General features: G+C 42.6%; 1 protein-coding gene across 7 annotated transcripts in view; it reads right to left on the minus strand.

The window, feature by feature from the left end:
* Positions 1 to 27912, minus strand: part of BCL9L (BCL9 like) — a 1117803-nt gene that overhangs the window by 131908 nt on the left and 957983 nt on the right. The window lies entirely within an intron of this gene.

The following is a 27912-nucleotide window of genomic DNA, read 5'->3' on the forward strand; positions in this document are numbered from 1 at the left end:
TAACACCTGAAAATAGGCAAGAACTGCAAGAAAGAACCAGCCAAGCCAGAGTCTTCATTATATAATTACCTTAAACCTCCTGTAGTAGAGGGCCATGGGATATACATGCAAATGACCTCTTAAGGACATAACAGTGCTTCAACTACATGGCTTCCAAATACCAAAGACTTTTTAATTTAAGTCTTTATGCGTACTGATTAGACCAATAAGACCAAACCCCAATAGCTGCAGACATGCATGCTTTTGCCTTTTTTATGAGCTTGTCAGCACAACATAAGCGGATTGACTACACTTTAGAAACACAGGGCTTAAAATAAAGCCTGCTATCCATAAACCTAAGGGTGTATGCAACATATCCCAAACAGCAACCAAGAAACTTGAGAGCCTAAAAGAAAATCAACTAGAAAAGTTGGACAGAAAAACTGACTGAGAAGAATCCAGCAGCTGTTCAGAAAAAAAAGCAGTTCAAGTTCCAGTTTTGATACAAGAAATGGTTTCCATTAACTTAGCGGAAAAATAAACCAAATAAATTAAACATTGGAGTATATCAACTCAAATTAAAAGAAGTTATGTACTTACCATAATGTTTCCATGTGAGTTGTTCATCTCGCCTTCATTCTTTACTGATGGGTTCAGAGCTAATCCCTCTGCTCCGAGTCGGCACCTACTACAAAGCTTGAGGATTTCAAGTAGCTCGAGGCAAAGTCCCTATCCTATGATGCATATTGAGTTACCTCTGATATTGTTTGCTGCGTATAATAATACCATATGACATTCTATAACTCCATAAGACAGAGAGAGAGTAGAAGGGTTGAGTGACCAAGAAAGATCTAGGTCTTCTGAGAGCCCAGGAGGGGGTAGGAGCGAGCGACGCAAGAATGAAGGTAAGATGAACAACTCACATGGAACGTTATGGTAAGTACATAACTTCTTTATGTGAAGTTGTTCTATCTCGCTGTTCATTCTTTACTGATGGGTAGTGTTCCAAGCACCATCTACCTCGGGTGGCTCATGGGAGAATATTTCTCAAGATTGTGGATCCAGAGGAGGCCCTTGTCAACTTTGTAATGAGTGATAAAGGTATGAGGTTTTGACCAAGTGGCTGCTGCGCAAATGTTATCAACAGGAAGTCTAGCAGAAAAAGCAGAGGATGTGGAGACTGCTCTGGTTGAGTGAGCTTTAATTTTATGCTGTAAGGGCATATTGGCAGCTGAATAAGCAAAGGTGATACAATCAGATAACCATTTAGACAGAGTTGTTTTAGTCACTGGCATACCCTTACTGGAATCTGAAAATGAAATAAAAAGCTGGTCTGATTTCCTGAAATCTTTTGTTCTATCCAAATAAAATCTATGCTGTCTGTGAACATCAAGTTTGTGCAGCATGTACTCTAGATTGTTGGAATGGTTGGGGAAGAAAACTGGCAAATCAATAATTTGGTTGAGATTAGTTTCAGTGCAAACTTTGGGCAAGAAAGAGGGGCTTGTTCGAAGTGAGACTTTGTCAGCATGGAAAATCAAATAAGGAGGCTTGATGGACAAGGCTTGAAGCTCTGACACTGTGGGCAGAAGTAATAGCCACCAAAAAGATGGTTTTCCATGACAAAAATTTGAGGTCATACGAGGAAGCTGGTTCAAATGGCGGAAGAATTATGTGGGCAAGCATAAAATTTAGATTCCATGGAGAATAGGTAGATTTCACAGGTGGTCTAACATGAAAGGACCCTTTGAGAAAGGCTTTGCATAATGTGTGTGACATAATATTCAATCCTTCAAATCCCAAATGAAGAAGCTCCTTTATTGAATATCATGGTTAAGAATTCTAGAATAATTGCCATAGGGGCTTGGTAAGGATCAATATTGTTTTTAAGAGGCCCATATAGAAAAAATTTTCCATTTGCTGAGGTATAGCTTCCTCGTAGAGGATTTATGAGAGGATAGGAGAATTTGCTTTGTCTCACTGGAAAGGTTATCGAATCTGGCTATGATGGGAATTGGAGCAGCTACGCTGTCAGCTTCAGGGACTGTAGAGAGGGATAAAGTTCCTGCGAGTGCATCAGAAGGTCCAGAATCCAGGGGTATTCCAAAAGATGAAGGGGAAGCAAATCTGACGAGGCCAATGAAGAGCTATTATAATAATGGCCCTTGCCAGGGCTTTTGCTTTCTGTAATACCTTGGGTATCAATTGGATTGGTGGAAATGCATAAAGGAGACCTGAGGGCCAATCGTGAACGAGTGCATCCCTTGGGGCTTCCCCCAGAGGAATCAGGACAAAGTAGCTTCTGCATTTCGTGTTCATGTGACTGGCAAAAAGGTCACAGCAAGGCTGGCCCCACCTGTGGAATATCTTGTCTGCTATTTCTGTCTTGAGGGACCACTTGTGGGGCAACAAAATTGCTCTGCTCAGCATGTCTGCTATCACGTTGGACTTCCCCGGGATGTGCGTTGCTAACAGAAAGCGCTGGGTGGAAATAGCCCAACTCCATACTCTGATGGCCTCGCGACAAAGGGGGTATGATCTGGTTCATTCTTGTTTGTTCAAATACCAAACCACTGACATGTTGTCCGTCTGAATCGCAATTGTACCCAGAGGAAGAGTCTCCTGGAAGTACTGCAAGGCCAAAAGTACTGCTCATCTCTAGGACACTGATATGCAGATGCATCTCTTAATCGTTCCATGTGCCTTGGGCTGTCTTTCCCTGAAAATGCCTCCCCCCACCCTATCAGGGAAGCATCCATGGTCACAGTCGCCGCTGAAGGGGGTAACACAAATGGGCGTCCTACTGTAACATGAAGTGAGGTCAACCACCACTGAAGATACTTTTTGCAGGAATTTGTGATCATTATCATGTGAGACATGGGGAGCTCTTGGTAAGACCATTGAGAGAACAGCAGCCATTGCAGTATCCGCATGTGCATACGACCCAGTGGTATGGCCAGAATTGCTGCTGCCATCATTCCTAACAATTTCAGAACTTCTGATGCTGGTGCTTTGTTTTTGGATATTAGAATGCGGACATGCTGATGGAGAAGTAAGACACTTTCTACTGGAAGTCTTAGTGTTGTGGTGGTGGTATCCAGTTCTGCTCCGATAAAGACGATATGCTGCGTTGGCGACAAAGCAGATTTTTGAGTTTATTGTAGTGCCCAGCTGATTGCAGAGTGGACTCCCTGGCCAGAATGAGTGGATGCCTGGTGGTGGCGGTAAGGAGCCAATCGTCTACGTACAGAAACACCTGGAATCTTAAATGTTTCAGGTGAGCTGTGACTACTGCCATGCATTTGGTGAACACACTGGGGGCTGTAGTGAGACCAAAGAGCAGGGCTCGAAACTGGTAATGATTGGCTCCCAGCCAGAAGCGCAGATGATCCCTGGATGGCTTTGCCATTTTTATGTGGTAGTACGCATCCTGGAAATCTATCGAGCACATCTAATGGTCTTTCCCTAAGAAGAGAAGTATTGACTGAAGCATGACCATCCAAAACTTCTCTTTCTTTACAGATTTGTTTAGTCTGCTGAGGTCCAATATAGGTCTCCAGTCCCCTGTCTTTCTTTTTTTTTTTTGGAACTAAAAAGAATCTTAAGTACCATATCCGGTCTGGTCTGCTGGGACTGGTTGGATGACTTTTTCTTAGCAACGTCTGGACCTCTCCTGTTGCTTGTTCCCTGTAACTGGGTGGAACATCCGGGATTTTCCTTGGTGGAAGGGGTGTGGCGAATGGGATGAAGTATTCTCTGGAAATTACACTTTGTTACTTTGAGCCAGGCATCTGGGTACAAAGATAAGCAACCCCCCAACTGCCTCCAAAGCAGGACAGTCGTGTCTCCTTCCAGGAGCGCTGGTAGGGCTTCCCAAATAAGTGATCTCTGTCACCCTGGCATTGCGGACCCCCTCTGCCACGAAGTCGGCATCTTCCATTACTGTCCCCACCTCTGCCCCTGGAGGGGGGTTCACCATGTGTGTCCTGAAAGGCTCCTTGGGCTTTTCGGAACCACATTTTCCCTCCCCTTTGACCCTTGGGGTAGGGTCTGGTAGGGGTGGAAAAACGGACTCCCAACTGCAGACAAGAGTCTTTCCGTCCTGCTCACACCTGGTTAAAGTTTCCTTAACTTTGGGCCTGAAAAGGGACGAGCCATCAAAGGGGGTATTCAGGAAGGATGACTTGAAGGGCTCCACGAAGGAACACAAGCACATCCAGGAGAGTCTCCTAAGAGCAGCTCCTGTACCCGCTGCCCTACTCGTTCCATCAGCTGCATATGAAATGAGGTGCATGGACGAGTTCACTATGGAACTGAGGGTAGTAAGCTGGGAGGCAACTTTATCTGTAGCTCCTGCAGCTACTGTACCCTGAAGAGACTCTGCCAGCTCTTTAAGGAGACCTCTTTGTAATCTCGTAAAATGGGTTAAATAGTTAAGCGAATGAAGTGCAAAAGTCACTGAACTAAACATGCGCTTCCCATATCTATCCATGATCCTGGAGTCTGTGCTAGAAGGATGAATAGACGAGGAAGTTTCAGACATTTCCTTTTTGGTGGCTGCTGCCACCACCATGGCATCAACCGGCACATCTTTGGTCAAGAAGCATTTATCTAGGGGGGGGCGGATTTAAACTTATTAGGCCTCCTATGGACAGGCTCCATGGTGTCTGGAGACTCCCATGCCCTTTGTGAGACCAGCTGCACAAGCTCATCGAAGGGCGGAGACACCCAAGAGGTGGAGGGCTGAGACCCAGAAGCCTTCAGGAGGACAGACTCATCCTCAGTAGGGTTGGTGGACTGCCAGTCACCCCTCTACCTAAGGATTTCCAGTATCTTGGTAAATGAGATATCCTCAGAGGGGGACCGTGGGGACCCTTCTGGATCATCCAAGTCAGTATTAGATGTTAATGACTCCTGAGGGGAGTCCAAATGTTTCCTCTTACACACACACTTCCTGGGAACCTCACCAGTGGGAGCTTCTGAAGAGCATGGGCCACCCAATGGGGCTTCCTGAGACTCTGGGTCTCTGCACTTAGCTAGGATCTATAAGGCAGAAGCAGACACAGATGCTTTAGGGGATGAAGAAGCTGGACCTGAAGTTGAGGATGTCTTGGGAGACATAACTCTCCTCATGGCTTCGAAGGCACCCCTGCTCCGGTGCAAAGGGACCAACGGATCCGAGGAAACCATCGATAACCCCGGCACCGGGACAGTGGGCTCAGAGCCAGAGGTAGGAGCTGAGCTCATCCAAACCGAAGCCCCGAGAGGCAAAGTTGGAACAGACAAGTCAGTTAGACTATCCTCCCCAGACCCGACCAGAGTGTGTCAGCTCCTAGAGTCCTCGATCGGTGCCGAGAACGTCAGAGTGAAAGGAGCCTAAGACACTGGAGCTGGCGTTGGCTCCAAAGGCCCCACATTCAGCAAGTCCGACTCCTCTGGCTCCAAAGGACCGGTATGGCTTGGAGGAGGAAGAGATATAGCTGGCATAAGGTTCTTCGGCTCCGAAGCCACCTGGGCTGAAGCCTATAATTTTGCAAAGGCCGGTGCCTGAAGTAGCTTTTGCACCACCCGATCCACATCCAAATCTGAGAGGCTAACAGAAGACTCAGATGAACGGACTGATGGTACTGACTGAAGAAGCAGAGATTTGGGAATTTCGGATACCAGTTCCAAAACCGGGGACCAGCTCTGAAAAGACAGTCTGCTCTGAGACCTGTGGAGCTGATGTCAGACTCTTTTGACTTTTTCGAATCCACAGAAGTCTTGGAGGACTTACTAGATCCATCCTGGTCAATCAAAGCCTCCTGGAAAGAAGGTTTCAACAAACTCTTGTCAATGAGCTTCCTCTTTCTCTCTTGGAGGACTCGAGAGGAAAAAGAATGGCATATGAAACATGTTTCTTCTAAGTGCAAGGCACCCAACAATAAACTAACAATAATTTTTGGAAATAGAAAAGTATTAAAGTTTTTACTGGCCCGAGCTAGCAAGAACCTCCGATCAGTTGCAGCGGCAAACTAGATCTGAGGTAACTCAAGGTGCATCATGGGATAGGGACTTGGTCTTGAGCTACTTGAAATTCTCGCGCTTTGTAGTAGGTGTCAACTCGGAGCCGAGGGATCGGCTCCGAACCCATCAGTAATGAATGAACAGTGAAATAGAACTTCACATCTAAAGATTGGAAAAAAATTTATAAGCTTTATGCAGCTATTCAAATGAACTGATAAAAATGCAAAACTCATAGGCTAAAATGAAGAAAAAGCTGACAGAGTATGAGACTTTTCAAGAAGAACTGTTTCAAAATACAGAAGAGTAAGAGGGCAAGGTCATTGCAGAGAAAACTTGAGATTTTCTGCTGTACCACAGGAACTAGAAGGAACTGCAGCTGGAATATTCTACAGCAGAATTTAATGGAAATGGCACATCATGTGTATGCTCCAAACCTGGCCATGAGAAAGCAGCAGAGACCTGTATTACTAAAAATGCAATCAATCCAGCAGAGAGAGCTGATCATGACAAAACTGTGACAGAAGGGCAAAGTATTAAAACTTGAAGACAACAGTGTTTATGGAAAATTATTACTCACTGTACACCAGGCAGAACAGAAGAAAATCTATCTCAGCAATCAATCAGGGAATGTTGAAAAGCAGGTGTGAGATTCAAGCTGCTCTATCCAGCTGTTTTCAGAAAAAAATTCCTGGAGAATCAAAGACTTTTTTGATGCAGAACAGGCTAAGGAAATGCAAAAGTTTGCCCAACAGAAAGTGAGCCATCAAACAGAAGGGGACTCTGCTTCTCATTCTTCTGACACAGCTCATAGAGAGACTTTGCTAGTCAAACATTTTACAATGTTCCTAAAGAAAATGCTTGAGAGAAAAGCACAGGAGTTATCTAGGAGAATCATGAGTACCGTGAATTTGAACCAGAGTCTGGTGTTGGAAGATGGAGATGAACAAGAAGGTGACCAGCAACACTGAAATTAGTGAATAAATGTGAGACTATAAAGCATCAATCACATTTGTGAAACATGGCTTTAACAAGAAAAAGTGGTTGAGACAGACAGGACCTTTGTTGACTCTGCTAAACTTTTGGGCAGCCTGAAAAGCATACACTCCACTTCATGTCATTAATGTTTAGAAAGACAGTAAAAGGAAAAAAAATTCTATCATCCAGGCAGCTGAAAGTTTTTAGATTGGAGTGTTTCAAACTGCAGCAGTCTTGTGCGAGTAAATCCAGTCTGCGGGGAAGCTTGTGGTAATTGCCCCTTGCCAAACTGAAAAGGGAGAAAGTACAGTTGTGTCACAATTACATTAATTGTAGATGTTAAGAGTACATCAATGTTGCAGTACTGATACCTTCTTAAAACCTGATGTCCACACATTGGTTCTCGGATCTTTATAGGTAAGGTATGATGTAAAGACTCTGGAAATCAGGCCAGAAATGGGCGTCTGCATGGCAGGAAGATGCAAAAATCAATACTGCAACACTAACTATGAATAACACCCATTGTTGTCGTGGCTAAAAGGCATTAACCACCACACTTTGTGGAGTCTCCTGGAAATTTAGAAGAACCTTGGATATCAGTGGTAAGGGTGAAAAAGCATATAGGGACATTCCTTTCCCTGGAAAAGAAAAAGCCTCTGTCTTCCAGGTCTGTTTGCAGGGAGTCCTGTAGCAGAATTTCTGTAGTTACCTGTTCTGAAGAGAATCAAACATATCTACTTCAGGTGTCCCCACAATCAGAACATTTATTGGAAGACCTTAGAATTAAGTTTCCATCTGTGGGGGACTGACTGGTCCTGCTAAGCTCGTCTGCAATGAAGTTTTGCTCTGACTTAATTAATGAAGCCTGAAGAGTTGAAGCAAGTCTAGTTACCACCTAGACTATCATATAGCAAATATGCAAAAAAAAGTTAAGATTTTATACACCCCTGTATGTTGAAGAACCACATCATTAGTGTTTTCTATGTACACATGCAGAGGTCCTGGGTACCAGAGATGATTCAAGGCCTTTAAAGCAATGACAACTGCCAACATTTATGTTTAATATTTAGGTGTTTCTCTTTGTCGACAGGTTCCCACAGGGCTTGCACTTTTACCCCTTTTGAAACCAGGCCCCACACCAGGTCTGAAGCACCTGCTGTGACTGACTGGAGGTGTAGATCGGAAGGCAGCATGGAAGACCTGGACTGTAAAATTATCTAGTCTGCCCACCCATCCAATCTCTCTCTCTTTATAAACCCAGAAATGGGTCTGAAAGAACAAAAGCTGTAGATGCGGAGTCCACAATGAATTGTGGTACACCACTGTATTCTCCTCATGTGCAGTCTGGCTAGAGGAAGCTTGAGAATCATCAATGTCATGTACCACAGAATCCTGAGGAACTCCCTTGCAGATGCAGGTTTTTAACTGGAGAAACTGGAAGAACTGCTAAAACATGTCTACTTTGTATGTGGAAGGAAGGGCTCTTTCCCAAGGCAGAGTCCAGCAAAAATTGTGAGAAGGGATAAGAGAAGAATTATGAAGGTTAATCTAAACATTGAGTAGAAGTCCTTGAACAGTTGCTAAAGACTTTTGATAGCATAAAAAGGCAGTCTACAAAGATGAGAGAATCACTCAAATATGGAAATAAATGGGAACAAGAAGTCGTCTGCACTAAGCAACGACTGGAACTAGATGTTTTGTGAAGAGTCTTGATGCAGTGAAAAGTCTAAAGTGTAAAGCACTTGACTGATATAAGCCAAATACTGCAAATCTTAAATGCCTGAAATGCACTGTAATGGGAATGTGACAACAGGCTTCCAGCTTTACCATGAAAGCTTGGGGGGATAAGAAATGCAAGTGACTGAAGAAACAACATCCTGAACTTCAGCATCTTAACAAAAAGTGTAGAAAAGAAAGATCTACAGGCCTCCAGGATCCACCTGTTGTGGGAACTGGAAACATTCTTGAAAAAAAAAAAAACTTTGCTTAGGAGATGGTGGAGCACAGGTTTTAGGATTCCCTGAGACATCATGTGTTGCAGAATGGGAAGAAATAGAGTAGAGAGAATCCCTTGAAAAGCAGGGAAGGATTATCACTGCCAAGTGCACCCCCACTGGATTACCAGCAGATTATAGCTGTCTGAAGGTACAAGTGAAGGTGAAGTCTCAGAGACATGGAAAGATTGCTATTGTGGGAGATGGGGAGAGCATGAACAGGTAGATAGTCATGCTGAGTAAGAGGACCATCCTTGACCTATTACAGGCTTTTCTTTCTTTACACATCCCCATTGCCATTATTTTTAAACCTTGTTTGCTGTATCCTTGCTGCTTAAATTGCTTACTGGAAAAGGGAACTGAGAAGAAGTGGAAATTATTTGCTCTGAAAAAGGAGATTTGAAAAATCTGAGACCCTTCTTGAATCTTTTTTCACCATTCGTCACACTTCTTAAGCACCTCAGCTGCAGAAGGGCCAAACAAAACATCTTTATTAAAAGTAGACTTTAACATCAAGAAAATGTCAAGAATGAAGCCAAGCAAATGTCCTCAAAGCTGATCCAGAAGCAGCAGCATCATAAGCACATTTAAAATATGCTTAATCATGAGATGCAGTTGTCAAAGACGCATTTAGTGAATTCTTTACATCAGAAGGGAAGGCCACTATTAACTTTTGCATGTTCTCAAAAGATAAAGTACAGCTGTGTAAAATCTTACCATAACAGTGAATGTCCTTTTCACTGATGCAGTATTCTTCATGGTAGGGATCTCCTGCGAAGGATAGCTCAACATCCGGCCAGTATATCAAAACCTTTAGATCTTGCATGCACTGTATTTCTCGCACACACCCCCCATTCAGGACGTAAGGCATAAAGGTGATGCATGGATGTAGTTTCCCAGAACTGAATTGTCCCACTAGAGAATAGTGTCCATAGGACAAAAAAAAAGTAATGAACATCCAGAAGGAGAGAATGCAGATGAAAAAGGGAGAGCCTCAGCCAGGAGGGGACCGAAAACAAAATTCAAAGTCCAAAAGAAAAAGGAGGAGTTGGAGGGGTGAATACTGCAACAGTGAAGTGAAGGACATCTACTGTTTATGGTAAGTACTATGGTCTTTGTGTTTTACTGTTGCAGTTATTACATTTGGGTAGATTCCCAAAGCCATGGCAGGGAGGAGGAATTTAGATAGCATTAGGGCCAGCTATAAGGCCCTGCAGGACTGCAGTGGCAAAGCCAGTTCTGGATTTAGAGAAAAATGGCAAATGACAATGCTTGGTGAAAGTATGTACAGAACTCCAGGTAGCAGCTTTTAGGATGTCGCTGGTAGGGATGCCTCTGAGAAAGGCTGTAGAGGTAGATGCAGCCCTGGTGAAGTGAGGTCAATCCCCTGGGGGATAGGTTTTCCATGGTGCTTATAGCAGAAATGAATGCAATGGCTTATCCAATTAGAAATGGTTTGCTTTGAAATAGCCTTACCCTCTGCCCCTGCAGCAAATTCCACCAGCAGTTCAGATTTCCTTTGAGGTTTAGTCCGGTCCAAGTAGAATTTAAGTTGTCTGTGCACATCTAAGGAATGCATTATCAGTTCCCCTTTATTCTGTGGTTTGGGAAAGAAGGTTGGCAAATGAATGGACTGATGCCACACTGGATACCACCTTTGGCATGAAGGATGGATTGGTTCTGAGGGACACCCTCTCCGCATGAAAGATGATGAAAGGCTCCACTGCCATAAGGGCCTGTAATTCAGATACCCTTCTAGCTGAAGTGATTGCTAAACGGAAAGCTGTTTTCCAAGAAATAAATTTTAAGTCTGCAGTAGCAGCTAGCTCAAAAGGAGGTACAGCGAGTTTCTCCAAGATAAAGTTAAGGTCCCAGGCTAGGGTTGGAGCTCGCCTGGGTGGTCTAAAATTTTTGGCTCCTCTGAGGAACTGCTTGAGCAGTGGATGAGAGAACAGGGGAGGTTCTGTGTTATAATGAGCTGAAATGGCTGAGGCATGGATTTTAATGGAGGAAAAAGACAGGCCCTTGTGAAGCATCTCAGTTAAGTATTGTAAAATCTGAGGTAAATTGGGTGCTGCTGTGTCATCCCTTGAGACTGGTTCCAGGAACAGAATCTTTTCCATTTTCAGCATAAGATTTTCTAGTACTAGGCCTCCTTGCCTCTAAAACATCCATCACAGGTTTGCTGAGGGATGGTAAAGGAGAGATTAAGTAATTAGCCAGGCTGCAAAGTTCAGTGTTAGAAGCTAAGGGTGCAGAACTTGGTTCTCCTGCTGAGACAGCAGGGAAGGAGTCTGAGGCAGGTGCCATGGAGATAACCATGGCACACTGCGCAGGAGGGGGTACCAGTGTTGGCACGGCCAGTCTGGAGCAATCAAAATCATCCTTGGTTTGTCCTGTTTGATTTTTAGTAATACTTTGGAGAGCCGAGGGGGAAGGCATAGACTGATAGGTTTTTCCAGCTGAAGAACAGAGCATCCACTTTCCAGACTTGTTTGTGGGGAGTCCTTGGGCAAAATTTGTCCAATTGGTAGTTCTGGGGAGAGGCAAACAGGTCTATATCTGGGCTCCCCATTTGCTTGTCAACATGTTGAAAATCCTTGGTTCCAGTTTCCACTCATGTGGGTCCATGAGGTTTATGCTTAGTCCGTCTGCCAGTGTATTTAATTTTCCTGGCAGGAATTGAGCTTGTAGGTGCACTTGGTAGCTCAAGGCTGTGTTCCACAATGCCATAGCTAGTCTGCAGAGGGGGTAAGAATGTGTACCCCCTTGCTTGTTTATGTACCATATAACAGTGGTGTTGTCCATCTTTACCATTAGTTGTCCTGGAAGAATGTGGTCCTTGAAGGCTGTCTGAGCATTCTGTACAGCTAACATTTCTTTTTGATTTATATGCAAGTGCATTTGACTTGGGTTCCATTCTCCCTGAATGCACCTTCCTGCCAGGTGAGCCCCCCATGCATAGTCTGATGCGTCTGTTAGGGTTTGGGCGGCAGGGGGTGGTGTGAAAGGTAGAACCTTGTTTTGGTGGTAGGCCTCTGCCCACCAAAGGAACTCTAGGCATAGACAAGGTATGATAGCAATCATTGTTTCTAGGTTTTGAGAATGTTGACACCATAGGCTTTTTAGATACCACTGTAGTTTCCTCATATGCAGTCTTGCATATGGAATTAGAAGAATGCAGGAGACCATGAACCCCAAGGCTTGCAGTATTTGTTTTGCAGGTAAGCAGGGTTTTTGTGGCCACTTGTTTGAAGTAGGCTGTCAAATTAATTTGTTTCTCTGGCGTGAGGTAAACCATCTGGGAAGTTGTATTCAAGCTTGCTCCCAGGAATATAATTTGTTGACAGGGTACCAGGTGTGATTTCTTTTCGTTTATGGTGTACCCCAGAGAAGTTAGAACTCTTTGTACAAAGGCCAGACGATTCAAAAGTATGTCCTGGCTTTCTGCCCGAATTAGACAATCGTCCAGGTATGGGTATATTTGAATATTTCTTTGCCTGCAAAATTCAATAACTGGAGCTAGGAACTTAGTGAATACCCTGGGCGCAGTAGATAAGCCAAAGAGCAGTGCAGAGAACTGATAGTGCGTGTAGCCTGCTTTGAAGCGTAGTATCTTCTGCAAGATTCCCTGATTGGGATGTGCAGGTATGCTTCTTTTAAATCTAGTGCTGCCAACCAGGCATCTTTGCCTAGCATAGGAAGTAATTGGTGAAGAGTCAGCATTCTGAATTTTGGAATGTCCTAAAAGGTGTTTAGAGTAGACAGGTCCAGGATAGGATGCCATGAATTGTCTTTTCTGGGTACCAGGAAAAGTCTCAAGTAGAAACCTTGTCCCTTTTCCTCTTCTGGTACCAGCTGAATAGCCCCCATGCTTAAGAGATAAAGTACTTGTTTTTGGGCCTCTGCCCACTGATTTGGGGGTAGGTCCAGCCACCCGCTTGGTGTTGGCAACGTGTGGAAGTGAAATCTGTATCCCTGGGACACTATTTAAAACCCATTTGTCCTGGGTAATGAGTTCCCAATTCTTTGCATGAAGAGCAATCTTTCCCCCCAAAGGGGCAGTCAGTTGATAAGCGCTTGGAAATTTTAAAGGGAAGTCATTGAGACAGTTTACCATAGGGGGGAGTCTTCTTATTCCCAGATTTGAAGTGGAGGCCCCCCACTGCTTAGTTGTGCGTGTCCCCTGGGACTGAAACCTGGGGTTTTTGCTGTGTCTCGGTTTGGCTTGAGAAGACCTGGAAGGGGCTGGAAAGGACCAATTCTTAGAGGGCCAGTGCCTACTAAATCTAGGAGGCTGAACTGTTAAAAAATCTTTAACAGTTTGCATAGATTTAGCTTTATCTTCCATCTTTTTAAGAACTTCCTCAGCCTTGTTGCCAAACAGGCGGTCCTGATTTAAAGGAGCATCCAACAATTTAGCTTTAACATGATCAGGCAAAGATTGCTCCTTAAGCCAAGCATGCCTTCCGAGCACAGACCCAGTAACAGCAGCCCTGCAAGAGGCCTCTAATGAATCAAAACCACATTGCAAAGTATGTTTTCCAACTTGTTCAGCAGAATGCATTAAATCCTGTAATTCTTTAATTTTCCACACAGTCAGGAATCAACATAATTTTCTGTTTAAGCAGTCCAATAACATGTTGCTGATACTTTAACATATGAAACTGGCAGTTTAAAGCCCTAATGACCAAGGTTGCAGAAGTGTAAACCTTCTTACCCCATCTATCCAGCACCCTGGAGTCTCTATCAGAAGGGGTAGGATTTTTAGCAGTAGAAGCCTTAATGCCCTTGGGCCCCTGTGAAATAGTCTCTGGATCTGCAATAGGATTTTTAAAAAGGAACTTGTGGGACTCGGGGACCCTGTAGTATCGGTCAGGTTTTCTGGGAGCAGGAGGCAGGGAATCTGGGGCCAAACTAGATTCCGAAAAGGCATCATCAACAATGTCTAGTACAGGAGGAATAACTAAAGGCCTATGCTGAGGTAGAAGGAAATCCCTAAGCCTCTTTTTTGAATCAGAAAAATCCTGGCTTTCCCAGTGGAAATGCTCCCTTAGAGAATGTAAGGTTTCTCCAAAAGAAAAATCCTCAGGAGGGGAAGCAGAGGGAATGTGCATCAGAATCTTCATAAGTAGATCAGGGCAAATCCAGATCATCAGAAGAATCAGAAACAGAATCCTGATCAGAAGATTCATAATCAACTTCAGTCCTAGGCCTCTTAGAAGGGGGGGGGGGGTTGGCTACCCATGATTAGAGTTATTAGATCTTCAGCCATTCTTATCATTTGTTTTTTAGGCATAGAGGCCCGAGCATGTGGCCTGGACATCGTTTTTTAAGGCATGGATCGAGATTTAGGCGTAAGTAAAGAAGGAGGCGTCTGTTTAATATGCAAGTCCATAGGCCTGAATACACCCTCAGAAGCCGGTGCCTGCAGAGTGGCTCCAGACGCATCCCAGGTAGAGACATCCATGGGTTCCATAGTTGAAGCATCTCGCGGCATACCGGACTCTGAATGGGTCTCAGTAGAGGCCTGCGAATTAGAAGTAGCGGGTATCAGGGGCTGCAAAAGCGCCTCACTGAGTACCGGCGAACTGGCGAGTGGCTTAGGAGAAGCGTTGTCAGCAGTTTTGAACCTCGGCGGCCTGTCTCTGTCTATCTTTGCATTTTTTCAGAATCCCGGTAGTCGGATGGCTAACCGATGACATTTCTGGATAATTAAACCAAGAACCGAAACATTTAGAGGCGAAAATATACAGAAGACAGATAAGGCGCTGATTAAATAAAGCACAAAACCGACAGCAAGGTACATCATGGTCAGGGCCTAAGCAAGGAATACAGTATGTATGAAAATCTTTATGAGGTATTTGCTTTCTACAAATAATGCAATTAACTTTTACTGACATCGGTAAGGAGCAAGAAAATGTTTCCCCAATGGGGTACTTAGCTTTAGTTGAAGACTTTGGTTCTGAAACTCAAACGAAAATTTCAGGAGTCTGCCGACCGGCACTTGCGAACTGCTTCTGCTTCGGGCACCGCACGGCAATAAAGACTGGTGTAATGGCATTGGCTGCATGTTTTATCCCCGACGACCTGACATCATGGAAGAAGGGACAGCAACCGACACAGGACCTCATACTTTGTTAATCAGGCCAACTGAGAGCTACCTGCAAGCAGATAACCCAAATGTAATGACTGCAACAGTGAAACATGAAGAACATCAGCAAAAGATGACTAAAAGGGATCAAAACCTCATCACTTACAGTGTCAGCTAGAGAATGGACATGAGCGACCCCTTTGCTCTGTGTGAGGAGGTCCGACCGGTGAGGTAACTTATGATGATTCTACCTGTCAGATGCATTAAGAGGAGGAACCAGTGCTGTCTTGGCCAAAAAGGAGTCAAGACTTTTGGGGAGTCCAACTGAATCTGGTTCAGAACTCCTTTAAGTAGAGGAAGGGGTGGAAAGGCATAGAGAAACAACCCCTTCCAATGGAAAGAAAGGGTGTCCAGCTTCCAAACTAGATGGCATGGCACTCTGGAACAGAAAAGAGGGAGCTGCCTGTTCAGTGGGGAGGCATAAGATCTACCTGACAAATACACAACCAACGGACTATGTCCAGAAATATGTCTCTGTGAAGCATCTATTTGTGAGCTTGTGTTTTGGACCTGCTCAACATGTCTGCCACTAGACTGTACTCTGAGGAAGTAAACACTGCCTGAAGAGTTAGTGGATAACTGAGTGAGATCTCAGGCCTGGAGAGCCAACCTACAGATAAGGTAAGCATCTGAAAAGAAGGAACCTTGAGAAAGGTACTGAGCAAGATCCAGAAGAGGTCTCTAAGTGCTCTCGTTTCAAGGAACCAGGAACATCTTGGAGTAAAATCCCCTTCCTACTTGTGGAAGAGGGACAGGTTAAATAGTTCCCTGGTCCAACAGGGCCCCAAAGACCTCCAAGAAATGAGGAAGTTGTTGCCACAGGAGGTTGAGGAATTCCTGAAAAGGGAAGGAGAGACTTCTATAGCATGAAGAAACAAAACCCAGGAATCCGAGGTGATGTGATGTCAGTTTGGAAGACAGAGGGAGAGCCGAAGGATCAAGGGAACCTGGCTGAAGGGTGTGGGGGTAAGTCAAAGAGAAGCAGACTTGTCGGATAAAGAAGGCTTCTGGGCCACAGAAGCCTGAGAAGACTTAGCAGAAGGAGCTTGCCTACCACCCTTTTTACCTATGGAGGCCTGACTAGATTGCCTGCGAACAAAACCAGACCTAGTAAGATAGATCTTCTGGAACTTAGAGATAGGGGATACAATTTAAGACCCTGCAAAGCTTTACCTTTTTCCTGAAGAGACTTAAAACATATTAACAGTGCAATCCCAAAGAGATTTTTATTATCTAAAAGAGCATCCAGCAACCTGACCTTAATATCTTCAAGGTAAAGACTGTAGACAAAGCCAAAAATAATGTCTCATGACAGTCCCAAAGGCAACAGTATCATAGCTACACTCGACAGAGTGATGAGCCACCTGAGAGGCAGAACCTAAAATAGACAGAGCAGAAGATTTCTGCTTCAGAACCAAGGAGGCCAGAAATAACCTGACAAGCCTGGGCAGTCAAGGCCAGAGCATATCTGGTCATGTGGGCTTGAGTATAAACCTTCTTACTTCACCACTGCCCTACTATCCTTATCTGAAGGCAGAAGCTTTGAAGAGGGACAAAATTTAGAAGGCCTGTCATAAGAGACCAACAGCACTACAGGATCATCAGCAGAAGAACACAGACAGGGAATTGACAATCCTCAGGAACCTTACAGAACCTGTTAGGTTTCTTTGGAGCAGGAGGCTGAGGAGCAGGAGACTTGCAGGCAGCTATAAAGGTGTCTAACAAAGCAGCCAACACAGGAAGTACTGCCAAACATTTAGGACTGTCCACCTGATACAGTTCACAATACACTTTCTGGTTTCTTTTTCTCAGACACTTGAGAAGAATCCCACTTAAAATATTACATCATTCTAGCTATAGTATCCCCAAAAGACAAGTCCTCAAAAGACGACTCTGGATGCACAGACTCTTCTTCATCAGAACTATAAGCCAAAATTGAAGGCGTCTGTGAAGAGTAGGACAAAGACTCATCAGACTCTAAATCCTCTTCGGAGGAATCGGGTTCCCTAGCCTGTTTAGGAGTAGAAGTCCAAGTGGAAGTATGCATAAAAAACCCCTAGGAAGGCTTCAAGGCCATTAAGGCATTAAACAGGCTCAGAGTAAACTCCTGCCATTCCCTATGAGGATCCTTAGGACATACAGAAGTATGCTTAATATTCTGCATTTTCTTAGTAGGGATGTCAGCCCTAACGCCGGAGGTTCTGACCAAAGACGAGATTCAATAAGAGTACCCGGAACATTCTCCCTGACCAAAATCCCCCTCGACATCTGGAGCAGACACCTACAAATCCTCATAGGGAATGAGGAGGGAAGGATCCAATTCCAGCCTTCAACAGGGTTGCAGCAGAGGAATCTGACAGACACTGGACAGCCTACAGAGCTTTCACCCACTTCTAGAGAGACATCCAGTGGAAGCTGGACCAAGAATCTGGTCAAGATTTCTTGGCCTTCTTGATGAATGGGACCTCTGTATTAGAAGATTCCACCATGCTACCTTGGACTAACAGTTTAAACCTCTGGTTCTCAAGACAGATGGCGAGTGAAGACAACTGACTTCCAAGAGTCTTAGGCACAAACGCTTTGTAAATCCTACAGGACACGTATGGTCGTGGGAAGCATCCAGACAAAAAAAAAAGACACTGTTTGTGATAATCCTTACGGGGAATCTGCCTCCCACATTGGCAATTTCCCTTTTTGGATGATGAACTCTTGGCAACTAAAAAAGAAAAAGACCAAAGAAAAAAATGAAAACAGACCCCAATGGGGTACTTAACCAACTGCTAGGTATTCAGCACAGCAAAATGGCTTTCAGAATGACTAGTGATGGTGGTGTTCGGATTGGTGGCAAAGTAGTTCTGGGTAACTGTATCCGTATGTCATCTTTATGCCCTACGTCCTGTACTGGGAGCATGTGTGAGACATACGGTGCATGCAAGATCTAAATGCTTTGGTATACTGGCTGGACACTGGGCTATTCCTGGCAGGAGATCCTTACTGTGAAGGATACTGTAACAGTGATAAAGAAGGACATCAAAAGCTTTAACATTACGAGTTTGACGGTTTAAAATTCTAAAAATTGAAGTACTAGATGAATACATTTTCCTCCCCAACCCATCACCTGCTTTCCCATCATTGCCAGAAGGAATGGGGTTAGCAGAATTAGCCTGTTTAACAGAAGCAGATTTGGATAGAAAAACAACTGGTCTGCTTTACGATTAAAAAACAGGTATTTGTATGTCTGGGGTGCCTTGTATAATGTGTCAGACTTCTTGTGAACAGGAGGCTAACCCATCAGGGTATGCTAGAAGCAGTGAGGAAAAACATCCTCTATGGCAGACAAGACAGGATATATATCTGCATCTCTAGGCATTTCTATCTGTAACAAATCATGATACATTTTTTGTGCTACAAGAATTTCATTCTGGTCCCACAGAAAAACTTCTTTCAACTTAGACAAAGTATTAGTAAAAGAAATCTCAACAGGGAAATCTGATGACATACTTTCCTCGTCCTCCATGTTTGCTCTTCTGAATGAAATTTCATATCTGAAAGAGGAGGACTGTTTTCCTTTTCTTGCAATGGAGAATCAAAAGGGGAGGAAAGAGCATTAATATGTTTCTTGGCAAACACTGTAAATCTGTCCTGCCCATAAAAATAGAAAAAGGAGACAATTTTTTTTTCATACGAAGCACACTCCTTAAAAAAAGACGGACTGTTATTGGACACTCTCGTCCCAGCTTTCACATCCTCATCCTGGCCAAATGAAGACTCTTCAATTCGCCCCATACCCCAATACCAACAAAGTCTCTCTCTCTCTCTTGCCCACCAAGGTTATCCCTACAGAAACAGAGGATGTGGCTGCCAACTGGTCTTTGGTTGCTGAAAAGCTGCACCAAGAAGACAGCAGGGAAAAATATGGGCAGTTTGGGAACAAATGTTCACATCAGAGTCACCCACCAGCAGCTGAGGCAGAAGAGGAGCTGACCTGGCACTAGAACACTCCTTAACTTTCTTCTTTTTGTGTACAGGGGAAGGTACTACTGCTGAGAAAGGTGGTTGCTCCAAAGGCAAGCCAAGGAAGAGATACTGAAAGCAGAATGCGGAGCCTAGACAAGTGTGAGGTAAGGAACAAGTGGTTCTGAGGATCAAAAAGCTAAACCTAAAATACTACAGAAAAGATAAATACTCCCTACCTCACAAACATACACCCAATATGCAACTATATTTAAAACACTTTTTACATGGGGGCTTCATCCCCCACATCCACATAACTTGTATATCATAACTCCACCAATGCACAACCAATAAATAAGGGACATAACCCAAAATCATGCCATAATCACTGAGCCATAAAATGATAAAGTTATCTAAATTTAATAGCCATTAATTTGTGCAGCAAAATCTGTGCGGAACAAAAGTAATGTGCAGCTAAATGAAATGCAATCATAGAAATACATTTATTTTTGCTTTATTCATAGACTGTTACTGGGCTAACAACCAAGGCTCTATAATGACACGCTACTTATTTAACTTATGTGCTAAATATATCATGCACAGTGCTAGATTAATCAGATTCTGGAGTCAAACTGGGAAAAATATGAACAACCTTAGATATGCAAGTGATACCACTCTGATGGCTTAAAGCAAGGACAAGTCAAACATCCTATTGATTACGGTGAAAGCGGAAAATGTGGTTTGCTGCTCAGTGTAATAAATTACTTTTATCATCTAATTGTTTCAACTCTTCACAAGTAAAAGGTGAAGAAATGACAGCGACAGATTTCATTTTCCTGGGCTCACATATCTGAAGATGGTAACAGCAGCCAAGAAATAAATAGATGCTTGCTTTTTGGGAGGATATCAATGGCAAATTTGGATAAGCTATGAAACAGTAGCTACATCACACTGTCAACAAAGGTCTATACAGTCACAGTGTTGGACAAAACGTTTAAAAACTCCACAAACTGCAAAAAGACCAGTCACTACTTATGGAAGTAAACCAATCCTGTTTAGTGGAAGGTCTGGCAGTGATCACAGATGACTAACACTATGAGCTGCTAATGAACACCTCCTGTGCCAGGGCTACAGGGTCTAATTGCTTCCACCTTCATTTGCCTACTGTGCGACTCTGTGCAAGTTACTTAACCAGACAATGTTCTTGGGTCTCTACAGAAAAGGGACAATTGTGTCCAGTGGGTTTAACCACTGAGAAATAGGTTAAGAAATGTCAGAACGAATATCTTGGCTGTCTAATGCGAAGGCAGGATTCAATAGAGATGGCACTGATGCTGAGAAAGATGAAAGGCAAAAAAGAGGGGGGAAGAATGGGGCTAAGATGGTCAAACAATCAAGCAATGAATATATATTTGCAAGAAACTTACAGAATGAGTGTTGGACAGAGAGACCTGATGAGCTGAAGTCCTAGATGTCACAGAGTTGGATTTCATTAAATGACTAAACAGCAGCAGCAATGGTATCGCTGCAGATGCAAAGGCAATAAACAGTACTGCTATGATGACTGCAAAAATATGGAGGATAACTTGGGTGAGAAGTATGTGTAAGTATGCTATGGGTAATAAAAGATATTATAACACACATGTAATATATGTAAAATATGAAATATGTAATTAAGACGAGTGAAGAAATCAGATGTATACAGCTCATACCATATGCACTGGCAATGTCAAGTGGATCATTAAAGAGCTTCTGAATTAAAAGTTAAAATACAGATCTGTAATTGAAATCAAGTTTTTTTTTCTTTCTTTTAAAGAACTATGCCCTAGCAAGAGAAGATAATGCTGGTTAGAAATATTGAACACCACAGATCATAAAGTAAATGTTGCCAGGAACAGGAAATATATGAATCGGTTATTGGGTGAGAAACCGTGCTCATTTGTACCTATGTTCTGTTCTGGATTTATTTTTATGATAGCAATGAAACAGTTTGCTATTGCAAAAAAATGATGCTAGACCTGGGAGTGAATAAAAGAATGAGGTAAAATGAAAAGGATAGTTCTGCTCCTGGTTATTGAAATTTGTTGGAAGCAGACTGAAGAGTCTGTGCTGCAGGGTACACGAAGACTAGCAACAGACTGAGCTCTTAGTCTAGTAGGAGGCTGACTAACTGGTACAGGACTGTTCTAGAAAGAGAAGAATTCTGGATGATGTCCTAACCAATGCAGATGGAGTTAAAGACATCCAAGTTAAGGCAGTAGTATCCACAAATAGTCAACTTCATGGCTTACAATGGGAAAAGTTGAGAAACAAGAAGGCAGATGACAGTGGACTTTAAGATGGTGGATTACACAAAGCTTGGGAGCAGGTCAAATATGCATTAAGGGCCTAGAGGCAAACTGAGGAGTGAAGTCCTCCTGTCTGGCAGTTGATGAACAGGTTAAGGATGTGAGCTGTAAGTCCCTGTGGTATAGGGTTTGATTCCCAAAGCCTAGTAAAGCTCAGAAGATGTTAATGAAAGGCAAGGAACACATACAAGTACTTAATGAATATTTAACTCCTGGTATTCCAAGAAAGAAAAGGAGGGCAGGACACCATGCTGGGAATGGAACAGGACAGAGAAGAGAGATCAGTGGAGAAGAGGGAATTGGCTGCAGGAAGAAAAACAAGATATCAAAAATCGGGCAGGCTTCCACCCACGGTCCTCAGAAACAATCTAGTTCAATGATGGATATTTTGATATAGACCTTGAAAAGATCAGTGGCCATTGCAGAAGTGCCTGAAGACTGGAAAAATGTGGAAATTATGTTCTTGTACAAAGGGAGAAGGAAAAATTCAGGGAACTACAACTCAAGAGACCTAACAGCAGTGGAATGAAAAAAAAAACACAGAAAAATCCTATGAAAAAGGATGGCTGCTTTTCAAAAAGACTATAGCCAAGAACAGCAATCAGCATGGGTTTATGTCCAGAAACTGTTAATAAAAATCTGACCCAGTGATATAGTTACAAGAAAATTATGAGAAATTTGAACACGTGGTCTACTGTAAGGCCTTTGACTGAATAACAGCAAAAACAACTGTAGGTACTGGAAGTGCCAAAACTTAGGAAACGGAATACAGCACAGATATATTGTAAGATACAGAGAACTGTGGTGAGAAGGATGCTCTCATCAATAACGGCAGTGGTAACAAGGTCTGGTGTACAGAGAGATGAAAATTTGAATATGCCATGGGTTCCATTAGAAGTTGTGACGCAGCAGTTTTCTGGCAGAACAGTTAGAGACTGCTCATCTCTTCCAAGATGGAGAACTGGGGGCATGTATCTCGCAACACATGCTTTATGTACAATCCTTGGTGGAACTGCAGATGGTTAGGAGGCATGTGACTAAGTAAGGGCAGAGCCTTTAGGTGTAATGTCACTCACGAAGCTGTTGACAAGCCTATGCACAGCCCTAATGGACAGACTCCTTGGGCTCATTCAGACATGTGAAAAAAATGGTACATCCTAAGCTTAAGTACTTCTGATGGGCGCATGGATGGGGCCATGCTATAGACATGATTCTGCTCCATACAGGGTAATAACCACTGAAGTAGAACAGGGGGTTAAGTACTAGGTCCAGCACTGTTCAACATTGTTTCAACCATATCTGATGGAACAGAAAAACTCAACCTTCTCATGAGCAAAACAAGAGGTACACCAGTGAAGGACGGCAGAAAAGGGTCCAAGAAAGAACCTGAAAAGGCTAAGTGGGCACAAAGGTAAGTAACAGAGGTTCACTACAAACAAACATAACATATTTGACATGGGCCATAGCAACTGTGGCATAAAGTATTAGCGAAGGATAGTAGAAATAATCTAAGCAGTGCAGGAAAGAGCTTACAAAAGGACTGGACTACCAGGAGCAGAGTAAGAGGGTTGGGACAATAGTGGAAAGAATGCTGGACTGTACCTGCAAGGGAAAGATTTCAGAAGCAAAGTAGTAATCCTCCCAAGCTCTACCAAGCCACAGCCAGGGCATGCAATCTTGGAGATAACTGGAAGAGAGTTATCAGGCTGCTAGCAGCAATCAAGAGAAATGCCACCAGAAAGGAATGTAGGATGAAGGGTAAAGAGTAAGCTAGAGATTACAGGACCTATGACTTTGTTTTACTACATATCAGAAGGGATGGAGCAGACATAACATAGATGTAGACCAGTACGCTGGGAAGATGTGAGGGGATCACTATGGACAGGAAAGGGCAAAGCCATCATAATGTAGTGAGAAACTACTCCCTGAATCTGCAAAAGTGTTTCTTCACAAAGAGGGCTACGGACTCATGGAGTATATTATCAATGGGTGGTGACTCAAAGCAACAGAGACATTCAAAGGGAGAATGGAATTATGGTACATTAAGTGTATTAAAAGGCATACTAGACCGACTGTATTGTTATGCACTGAAATAAATGCAATGCACTGTAAGTCAGAAAAATTGTTAACTGACTGTGGAGCAGATTTAAATGTCTACACCAGTGCTTTTCCCTTAAGCCAACATCTCTAAGAACTGCACTCAACTCTATTACTACATTTTGTTTTTACAGAGAAAATTCACAGGCACACACACGATGTATAACTGCCAGATGCTAAAAAATAAAAAGTAATTTTAAACTCTAGTTCAAGAATCAAACTATAAAATATTTCTTAGAAAGAATGCTATGTGTAATGTAACAAAGGTTCACAAATCATTAAAGGAGTCTACATTTTTTCGGGTAAATGTGCCAGATGGCAGCATGCAGGCCAATGTGCTCAATAAAATTAAGACCGACATATAATCCATGCAATCCATCCTCAACTCCTTTTCTCATTTTGCACATAGGGTCGGTGAGTCACTTCCGCAGTGACAATCGCGAGCAAAGTATGAAGGAATAACAAGAAATTCCATGCCAACACAGTACTTGAAAACTTTCCTCTCAAGTTGGAGTTTAATACCTCTCAGCTATCCTGAATTTCACAGAATGTCCAGATTTTTTGCTTTGTATTTTGGTCTGTTCCTCACATCATCTGTGATTTTTCTGGTAAATCATTAAGGGAGAAAGGTTACTAAATAATGAGCCATTTCAGTTTCAGACTCAGATCCTTCAGAAAATGCATGCTAATGCAAAACCTGTTATTCTAACAACTTTCGAGGTTTGTAACAGCAATATTTAAAATCTGTCCCTGATTTAGGGCCTTCAGCACCCCCCCAAATTATTACTTTTGGATTCGTTTAGAATTCTTGTACTGAGGTTGAGAGTTGAGATCCAGTAGTAATTTAAGTGGCATAGCATCAGTGATGAATTTTACAGAAAAGGTGGTGTACCAGCTTCATGACGCAGCAGGTTAAAGTCCAGAGTGTGATCAAGACAACCAGGGACTAAGTAGTGACCAGGCACTAGAACAGCTGTCAAGAGGGTCGCAGTAAGCAGCTGATTTTGATTCACCATTTTAAGGAGGAGAGGAGTAAATCTAGTTTACTGCACTACTGACACCTACTGCAGAAAAAATGTAAGGTATGCAGCACACACACAGGGGATGTGTACCTGGTTTCTGCCAAGCCATAATGCAGCCTTCACTGCATGTGTTGCGAGGTATGCATGCAGACAAGGAATGGCACAGCAGGCCCTCAACTGCATACATCAGCCTAGACAGACAGAGATCATTCTTCACCAAGAACTATCTGGATGACTGCAGCTGCTGTTTGTTGAAACTGGGGAAGAAATGTATGCAACCGGGGGGGGGGGGGTTGTACAGTAGGAATCAGATAGATGGCAGGCAAAAGACAGCCAGAAAATGGAAGAACAGCTGTAGTTTAATAAGCTTCTGCAGTACAGCCTCTAACTACACTCAGAAAAGAAAGACAGACTAAAACGTGTGTGTGTTTACAGTTAACATGTGTAAATGTGCACAAGGCTGAATGTGTGTTGGGGAGTATTTTTTGCGCAACAGCAAGTTAGAGCAACTGCCATTTTCTACAAACTTCAATAATGCCAAACTGAAGTTTCAGAATTTTGCTACTTGTGCTTGACATTGCCTCATACTTTTGACATGCACTTTATAAAATACTGATTTTTTTGGTCTACTGAATTAGAGTATAAATACTGCTGACAGTGTTGTACTGGGATGTATCCAGATTTCTTATGTAAAAGTAGTCAAGAAATATGGTATTGCTAATTCCCACTCTAAGAGAAATTTGTCTTTTTTTCAAGTTGGTGTGACTGTTCTACTTGCATATTTGGGTTTTGGGGGTGTCTGGGGGACAACCCCCTATAGGCAAGCCTCCACCATGGGGGGTTGCCCCCCACAAAACCACTTTTTTTTTTTTTTTGTGATGCAATATTGTACAGTTCGGTCAACTGACAGTTTGCCTTTTTTTTTTCTTCTTTCCACTGCTTTATGTTCAAAAGTACGGCTTTCTGTACTTAGATGATAGCATTATCTATATACTTGTGTGTGTGTGTGTGTGTGTGTGTGTGTGTGTGTGTGTATGTTTGTGCACATGCATGCACTGTAGTGAGAGCTAGGAGTTATTTTAATTGTTTTTTGGTCATTTGTAAATAGTTTTTGTGTTTCAATGGGTAGTGTATGATCATTTTTGGACTGATGATTTGTTGTTTTGACAAGAAGTTCTTATATATGTACACATACACACACAGATATATATATATATATATATATATATACATATACACACACAAAACTAAAAGTGAAAGCAACTGCATTTCATATACTGTAATCTCACAACTGGCACTCAGCCCTTTCTTTACGCAACTTTATTCATCACATTGCTGATTAGCAGTACTTCTTGAATGAGCTGCACACTGCTATCTGTGGGGCCAGGGATGCAAAATTTCCTGCTTTCAAGCTGTTAGTAATAGTACCTCCAGTTCTTGCTGGTACTTCTGTATTGCACTGCCATCTGTATGCAACAAACAATGATCTGGTGTACTGCTTTTAACACCTTTGCAGTGCATGCAGCACTGATTACACTCAGATATTCGGAAAAAGACAAACCAGAGTGGCATGCGACCTGTCCTTAGCAATTATTAAGCAATCCCTGCTTACGTTGTTAAGGCTGGGTCTACTGCCTACTGTACTGACTAGCAAATACAGAGGCAGAATGAAAGATTTGTTTCTGCTGCTGTTCATACCCCTTAACGTGTCTCTACCTTCCTATAAACAAACAAAAAGAAAAAACAACTTAGGAAGTTACTAGAATAGGCGGATGTGCTCGCCTGCATAATGTGAGGGATACAAACTCAAACATATGTCATTATTTGGTCTGGTTTGATGGTCTGTCTGAAAACCACAGATTATATGAGGAATATACCAAAAATATGAAGCAATAATCTTGACATTCTGTGAAAATCTAGACAGTAGAGGCATTAAAGGTAAGTGCAAATGTGACAGTGTCCGCTTAGTGTTTTATGGATTTGAAAGCCAGCAAAACAGTTGGTGATTTTTTTTCCCCCGTTACTTATAGTACACGGTGCAGATAAAGCTTCCATGCACTACAAACAATTATGATAGTCTTGCCGATCATGTAAATATGCTTTCTCTTGAGGTGAAATTCTTGGCATACATGTCTCTAACACAAAATAAGCAGGTTATGATCAATGAGTATATGGTAGAACTGCAGCACTTTAGCAAATACAAGCATTAAACATAACTAATTAACATAAATGCTGGCAGTCTTGCACTGCTTTGTATGGAAACATGAAGAAAAGCAATGTGTTAGAAGGATACTGCAAGACACTAACTAATCTGACATGGGCCCTGCAAAATATGACATTACGATAGCTTCAAATGCTTTAGACGTAGGAGAAAAAAATGGGAAAAAGGTCATCTACTCATAGTAGAAGGAATAGGTTAACAATCTGTATACATTCAAATTAACCTTAAGTCTGTACAAATTGAGACAGAAATACAAAGTTCTTGGATTTGGTTGGAACACTAAAAAATATTTGATAAAACAAATCAAAAACACACTTAAGCCATAAATACAACCACCCTAATGACACGACATACAGCAGAGCAATGATCCAAACTGTGGGGAAGGATCACTGTAAACCACGGCACAAACACATCAGTATAGCAAAAGTAACAGCTGTGGTTTTCAGTCAGGAAATGGCCCCAGTAAAAATAAAACAAAAAAGTGTGGACACCTTAGCACATGACAGCATTCAGGCAGCTCAAAGAATACAACTCCAAGACAGCTGTACCTGAAAAGTAGGAAGAACATTGTTAAGAAACTACAACTTTGGAGTTCATATATGTATTTCCCCAGATTCACGTTTGCACATCTGTTATTGCAAGGGTCACACCTATGGTCTTGTGAATTTCTGAGAGAACTCAAAATGGAATTATGAATGCACACTACAAATAGTGACACAGATTAATCTGATGCTTCAACTCAAACGTCTTATACAGAAATAGCCTAAAAGAAAGGCAAACAAAGACAGCACTCTGTCCTTTTCGGGAGACTCCTAAGGACTTGATGTCAAAACATTAGATCGATTCTGTTCTCTGTTTAAAGGAACATTTTTCTGTACTATTTTCAGGGCGAAATGCAGTAGTAGTACATATATGGTTCCATGACATGACCTTGCTCCCCTTCATACAAAGCAAGCAAAAAAAAGCATGTGTTTAGTCAAGTGATGTTCATTACAACGATATATAATCTCTGCAATTTTAAAACATTCAAAATTACTCTGGTATTCAGCTTCAGATTGCAAAGTCTAAAACCAGGAATGTATGGCCTTTGTAACCATGGGCTCCTTAATATTCAGGAAGAGGGCTTTAATTTCTTTAATCTGTTATAAACTTGAAAAGTTAT

The sequence above is a fragment of the Protopterus annectens genome, chromosome 8.part0 (assembly GCF_019279795.1).
Source record: "Protopterus annectens isolate FY-2018-M chromosome 8.part0, PAN1.0, whole genome shotgun sequence".
NCBI lineage: Eukaryota > Metazoa > Chordata > Ceratodontiformes > Protopteridae > Protopterus > Protopterus annectens.